General features: G+C 40.8%; 1 pseudogene; it reads left to right on the top strand.

The window, feature by feature from the left end:
- Window positions 1-4,920: 4,920 nt before the first annotated feature.
- On the top strand, window positions 4,921-6,561 carry LOC101424855 (nuclear speckle splicing regulatory protein 1 pseudogene; annotated as a pseudogene).
- The last annotated feature ends 857 nt before the right edge of the window (window positions 6,562-7,418 follow it).

The following is a 7,418-nucleotide window of genomic DNA, read 5'->3' as shown; positions in this document are numbered from 1 at the left end:
GGCGGCTCTCCTTATGGGGTGCATTCCTTGCGCATGAGGCTCCCCTATGTGGGGGACACCCCTGCGTGGCATGGCACTCCTTGCGCGCATCAGCACTGCACATGGGCCAGCTCCACACGGGTCAAGGAGGTCCAGAGTTTGAACCACGGACCTCCCATGTGGTAGATGGACGCCCTAACCACTGGGTCAAGTCCGTTTCCCCCTCCACTTCTTTTGACTGTCCTCCTTTTCGGGTGAGCTAACTCAACAGTGGTGTCCTGAGGCTGGATTGTTTGAATAGTTGGAGAATCATGTCTCCAGACAAGTCTGGAATGAGGGGGTGGTAATAGCTGGCTTTCCAATTTTTAAAATTTATTTTGTTTTTTAATGTTTTTGAATAGGCAAAGTATGACTGTGGTACAAAATTCAAAAATTAAAGTTAAGTCTTCACCAGTGCCTCTCTCTCAGTCATCCAACTGTCTTTCCCCGGAGGTAACAATTATTAATGGTTTCTTTTATAGCCTTCCAAAATCCTGTTTTGTGTTTTATACTAATGATAGCTTACTGTACCCACAGTTGTGCACCTTGCATTTTTCTTTTAATAACATATCTTAGAGATGTCTCTGTATCAGTTCATATAGACACTTGAGATTTTAAATGCTTACACAATATTCCGTTATATAGATATACAATTATTTAACCCATCTTTTAATTATGGAGATTTAGACTGTTTTCATACTTTGTTATTGAAAGCAATGTTGCAGTAGATATCCTTATTCACAGGTCATTTTGTACAGAAGACATATACCTACAAGTAGAATTACTTAGTCAAAAAGTATGTGCATTTATAACTTCAAAAGATATAATCACATTGCTCATCATACCAATCTCACCAATTTATATGCATCAGAAATTAATGAATGAAAGTGCTGTTTCCTCATAGCCTCACTAAAGGACTCTGCTGAGAATTTTTGAAATCTGCCAATCTGAGAGTGAAAATGATACCTTACTGTAGTTTTACAGTTTTCTTGTTATGAGTGAATGTATTAGAGTTCTCCAGAGAAACAGAACCGACAGGATATGTGTGTTTGTGTGTGTGTATTGAGAGATTTATTGTAGAACTTGCCTCATGTGACTATGGGGATTGGCAAGTCTGAATTCCAGTCTGAAGGTGACATTGAATTTCCTGAAGAAGCTACAAGTTGAGAACTTCAATGGAGATGATGATGAATTCCCCAGGAGTACCTGGCTATCAAGAGTAGAAGTAGGAACTCTCATTGCTGAAGGCAATCTCCTTTATTAATTGTAGATGTAATCAGACACAGATGTAATCAATTGACTAATGATTTAGATCCACGAAATCAGGCCAGTGCTTGCCTGACCAAATGACTGAACACCATCACTAACCAAGCTGACATGTAAAATTAACCATCACAGTGAGGTAAAACATCTTTTATATATTTAAGATACCAATTGTCTGACCTTATCCTTTATTTTGTGTTCTTTTGAGTTGTTATATACATTTACAGGATAGGGAGATAAAAGATAGAGGAGGCGGACTTGGCCCAGTGGTTAGGGCATCCGTCTACCACATGGGAGGTCCGCGGTTCAAACCCTGGGCCTCCTTGACCCGTGTGGAGCTGGCCCACGCGCAGTGCTGATGTGTGCAAGGAGAGCCGTGCCATGCAGGGGTGTCCCCCACGTAGGGGAACCCCACGCGCAAGGAGTGTGCCCCGTAAGGAGAGCCACCCAGGCGAAAGAAAGTGCAGCCTGCCCAGGAATGGTGCCACACACACGGAGAGCTGACACAACAAGATGATGCAACAAAAAGAAACACAGATTCCTGTGCCGCTGACAACAACAGAAGCGGACAAAGAAGACACAGCAAACAGACACAGAGAACAGACAATGGAGGGGGGAAAGGGAGAGAAATACATAAATAAATAAAATATTTAAAAAAGATAGATAGATAGATAGATAGATAGATAGATAGATAGATAGATAGATAGATAGATAGAGAACTCGAACTCTTTGACCATCCTTAGTCTCTTGGTGACCTACAATTTTCATTTGTTTGCCATAAAAAATATATCAAGTAGAATCTTTCTCAGAAAGGAGATTGCCTCAAATTTAGTAGGATCCATGGCATACTATTAAAAGATAAATGTATCTTCACACTATGAAGATGAACCACCTATTTAGCCTATCTCTAGCTTTTCAAGCTGAAACAAGGTGTGTGTACTTTACATATTTCAAAAGGGCCTGTTCTTGGCCATGGAAAGTGTCCAGTGTCAGAAAGAATATGCATATATTGGAGAGGAAAGAGAAGAATATATTTTTAAAAATTAATGTGTTTATTTAAAATAATTTCTTGCTTTATTCCCATACAGTCTCTTTACCTTAAGGGTATGTTTCCATGCAGTAGAGGACCAGAAAGATCACAAGGCAGGAATTGTCTGTTGTGGTTCTCTTTCACCTTAGTTTGTAACAGTGTGGCCATGGCAGGTGGTTGATTAATATATTCATACCTGCAATAAAGAAAAAAGTCCCTTTGTAATGTGTAACTTATTTATTGATCTCACACAAGCCAGGATCTGGTAGAAAGCGATCTGATGAGGCGTGTTCAGGAAAAAAGGGGTCCAACCCTAAGTTTCACATGTTCCAACCAATCATGCATACCAGAAATAAAGTGAAGAAGATGAAATTACAAAACATCCCAGAAAAAGTCCAGGGAAAAGTAGGATGTGGCTGCTCATGACCAGAGAGCAAGTTCCTTCAAAATTCATCCTTCTGTGGGAGCAGATGTGGCTTAAGCTTCTCACATGGGAGGTCCTAGCTTTGTTCTCTCATGACTCCTAAAGAAGATGAGCAAGACAGCAAGCTGCCTCAATGGGCTGGCACAGTGAGCTGATGCAATGAAGAGACAGAACAAGGAGACACAATGAGAGAAACAACAAGCAAGAAGCAGATTAGCTGAAGTGATTGGGAGCCTTCCTCCTACATGGGACATCCTGGGTTCAGTTCCCAGGGCCTCTTAAAGGACAAGCAGACACAGAGAGCAGACAGCAAGCACAGAAAACAAAGTGGGGAGGAGGAGAAATAAATAAATAAATCTTAAAAAAATAATTCATCCTCCCAACACTGAAGAGCCCCTTCCATCACTCTTTCTTTAAACACATACATCAGTTTTCTCCTGAGGATAACTGTTGCCTTTGAAATGGATTTTCTCCATGAAGGAAGTTTGGGAAAGTCTTATGATGTTGATTATTAACACTCAGTCGGGGTTGGGACTAATGCCTAGGGCCATTTGGGAATCAGGATCATTTATAGTTCACGGGGTTGTGGTTGCCTTTTACGTCAAGGAAGGCATGGGTCTGTATCTTGGTCCCTTCTGACTTTTCCTCCTTTTCCCATCATTACTTAAAGTAATGCAGAGATGAGAAACCTTTAAATACTGACTGCTAATGTTGAAAAGGAAATGGATTTCCCCTAATTTCTTGGAAAAGGAACTAGGGCTGAAAGCAGTGCTTCCCTGGCAGAAATGTAAGTACCTAAAAACAAGGCCCTTAGTTGAGGTCTAATGCCCCCCGTCCCAATTAATCCATCCCCATAAAATAGGAGGTCCCCTGCTTTCTTCTTCAAGCTAGACAAGTGGCTTAGATTGAGCAAAGAAGATATTATTGGGCAGAGGAAAGAGAGTGGTATATTTTTTTCAGCAGTGGGTGCTGGCTCACCAACTTGTAGAAGGAAAAGTTTGGATAACACTGAAGTTTACAAAGCCCTGGGTATTGGACAGGTCAGAAAACTGCTTGACCAGGGCTATCTGAGCCTAGGTTGTGGTCTCCCATGCTCCTTTGCTTCACTGCTACCCCACTCCCACTTTGCCAACTGTCCTCTGCATTCCACCAGGGGGTCACTGCTGCTGAGCATGAGAATGGCACTGCTTTGGGAGCTTGGGCTCCAGAGGAGGCCTCTGCCTTGTCCTCTCTGTGATGTCTTATATGTGGATGTGGGAGGAAGCTCCTACCTGGCCTCCTGCCTTGAGCAGCTCATTGACCACAGTAGCTTGGGATCACCTTGAGCTACTCTGACAGGAATAAAGAAATGGACTGTTGCAGGTTGACATATGAGCATTTGCATTGCTCTGAAAGGCAGAGAGCTCTACCAGAGAGAAAGACTTAGCCATAAAACAATCTTAGAACCAAGCAAGTGAGTGAACCCAAGGAGTCAATTAAAAAGCCAAAGATGTGATGACCACTGGCTTATGAAATAAGGATTGGTGTAATGATAAATTTTTGAAACCACAAGTTGAATAAAGAGGTAGAACTAGAGAAAAGGCTAATATATGCTCTATTTCTTTCTGAGCTAGGAAGAAGGGAGACTGACATCTCAAATTCTTGCTTTTTTTCCACTGATCTCTGTGACTATGCTTGGTCACGTTAAGGTATGACTTTTGTGTATGTATGTGTACTTGCATGATTTTGGTCAGGCAATGAGGTGTGAAAGAAAATGAAGTAGACCACTTAGCTGGGTGACATATGGACCTTGAAATATAATGTGATGGGTAAATTCATGTGTCATCTTGACCAGGTAATGGTGTCTAATTGTTTGGTCAAAAAAATACTGGGCTGATTGTTACTATGAGAACATTTCCTGGAATAAAATCATCAGTACATTGATTAGGTCTATGCCTGATTAAATCTATAGTACAATCAACTGCCTTCAGCAATGAGAGAAGTCCCATCTAATCACCTGAAACCTTTAAAAAGGAGAAGTGATGAATTCAGCAGTCAGAAAAGAGAAGTTCCTCTCTGCTTCAGCCAGCCAGCTTCTCCTGGGGAATTTAGCAAAAACTTTCATTGAACGTTCAGTGGAGACATCAACAGCATGGTGATTCTGGATGTTGTGCTGAGAAGCCACAGAAAAGGGTATAGGCTTATTTTGCCAGAGAAAACACAGCAGTTGCACCCAGTTTTCCAAAAGCCATCAGTGTTTGGGAATGATTCTGATAATAATGAGACCTCTGTGAGTGAAAGCCTTCAGAGGGAAGCTGGTAAGAAACAAGTGATGAAACAGACCAAACTGGAAATCCAAAAGGCCCTTGCAGAAGATGCCACTGTGTATGAATATGATAATATTTATGATAAAATGCAGAGAAAAAAAGGAGGAAAGTAATCCCAAATTACTCTTGGGAAAAGACTGAAAGCCTAAGGATATTCACAACTTACTAAAAACAGTGGAGACCAGAAAAAAGGAGCAGGAAAAAAGAATGGAAAAGAAAATTCAGAGAGAATAAGAAACGGAAAAGGGAGAGTTTGATGATAAAGAGGCATTTGCAACATCTGTTTATAAGAAAAACTGCAAGAGAGAGCTGAAGAGGAGGAAAGAGAAGAGGGCTGCTTCACTTGAAACATATTTGGAGTAAACAAACTGAAAAATCTTAGTGGATTTTATAGGCACCTATTAAATCAAGCAGTTGGTTAAGAGGAAGTCCCTTAATGCAGCTTTCATGAAGTGAGGTTTGGAATAAAGGAAGAGAAATCAAGAGGTTGTTCTGATGAAGTAACTTCAGAGAACAGAATACCACATGAGAAAGGTATTCTCCAGGTACCAAGGTAGAAGAAAACCCAGATGCAGACAGTGATTTTGATGCTAAGAGTAGTGAGGATGATGTAATAGAAGAAAATAACAAAGTGAACTGCAGAAGGGAAAAACATACAGCGACCTCCCAGAGTGACCCCAAGCATCACAGGACTCAAATTCATGCATGATCATCTACTGAAGAAAGAGAGCACAGTGCAAACACCACATCAAGGCTCTACATTAAAAGGATGTGAGAAAAGGGAAGATCAGCACCAAGAGAGGCAAACCAGACATCAGGAGAGGTATTGCACTGACCACGATTACTGAAAAGAAAAGAAGCTTATCCATAGGTACAGCCAGGCCAGTCATAGAGATTCTCACTGGAAGAGGCTTGAGCAAGAAGGTAAACCAAGAGGAAGAGACCAAAGAGAAAGAGAAGGAAATGACAGAGAGTCAAAAGGGGAGAAAGAAGTGGAAACTATCCCCCAAGAGAACAAGAAAGAGATAGAGAACAAAATTTTCATGACTGGCACAGCAAGAAAGGAGGAGAGAAGCAAAAGAAAACCAAAGAAAAGAAAGCATATGAAAGTTAGGAAGGAAAGATATGAGAACAATGATATACATGAAGAAAGAGAAAAACAAGAAATAAGTGTCCAGTCATCAGGAAGAAATCAAGACAGAAAGGAAAGCAGCCAAGGTTCTAGAGCAAAAGATAAGTTGTTTGACCAGGAAAAATCGAACAAATGAGAAACGTGGAAAGTGGACAATGAAAGAAACCCAGAGAAACCCTCTAGTTCAGAAACATTATCAAGAGAAAAATGCAGAACCACAGAGAAAAGAGTAGAAAAGCGCAAAGAACAATAGCATATACCTGAGGCAGTGAGTAAGTTTGCAAAGCAGAACAACAAAGAAACTGTAATGTCTGCTAGAGATAGGTACTTGGCCAGGTAAATGGCATGGGTTAATGCAAAGATTTATATTGAGAAAGAAGATGATTGATGGCTGCACCAATAGAGAGATTTATGGAAGCACAGAAAATTATGACTCCTGGAACATGCTACAAAGAAGAAAAAAGAGTGTGTTAACAATGGTGTAGAAGGATATGTTTAAAAGATATTTTCAGAATTGATTTGAATGTTTGAATTCTATAATTTCATTTACTTATCAGTACCACATTTGTGATTGTATTCAAGTAACAGTAAGAGTGTGACAAATGCCAGTAGGTACTTAATGAGGACCTTTGACTCTACCACACCCTTGCAAAATTATTTAAAAGAGTACTCTAACAATGCTGGTTTTGCTGCAGGAGATGTTCTGTTTTACAAATACTGAATTTCAGATTATAATATGTGGAGTTGATAAGTGAGGTATACTTTATATTCTGAAATTTGTATTATTTTTTTAAAGATTTATTTTATTTATTTCTCTCCCCGTCTGCTCTCTCTCTCCATTGGCTGAGTGTTCTTTTTGGCCACTTGCATTCTTGTCATGTGACACCAGGAAACTGTGTTGCTTTTTTTGTTGCATCATCTTGCTGCATCAGCTCTCCGTGTGTGTGGTGACACTCCTGGGTGGGCTTTGTTTTTTTCACTCAGGGTGGCTCTCCTTGTGGGGTTCACTCCTTGAGCATGGGGCACCCCTACATGGGGGACACCACTGCATGGCATGGCACTCTTTGCACACGGCATGTGGGCCAGCTAACCATACGGGTCAGGAGGAAAGGTGATCCCTGTTTTAAAGTTGCAGAGAACTTAGCAAGATTAACTCCTGGTGTTTTATGGAAGACAGAATTTGAAAATGGTGAGCCTGGGCATTTAGCTGAAGAACTTTCCAAAGTAAACTTGGAGAATGCAGCT

Source organism: Dasypus novemcinctus, chromosome 6 (assembly GCF_030445035.2).
Source record: "Dasypus novemcinctus isolate mDasNov1 chromosome 6, mDasNov1.1.hap2, whole genome shotgun sequence".
Lineage (NCBI taxonomy): Eukaryota > Metazoa > Chordata > Mammalia > Cingulata > Dasypodidae > Dasypus > Dasypus novemcinctus.
This window is presented reverse-complemented; position numbering and strand designations above follow the sequence as displayed.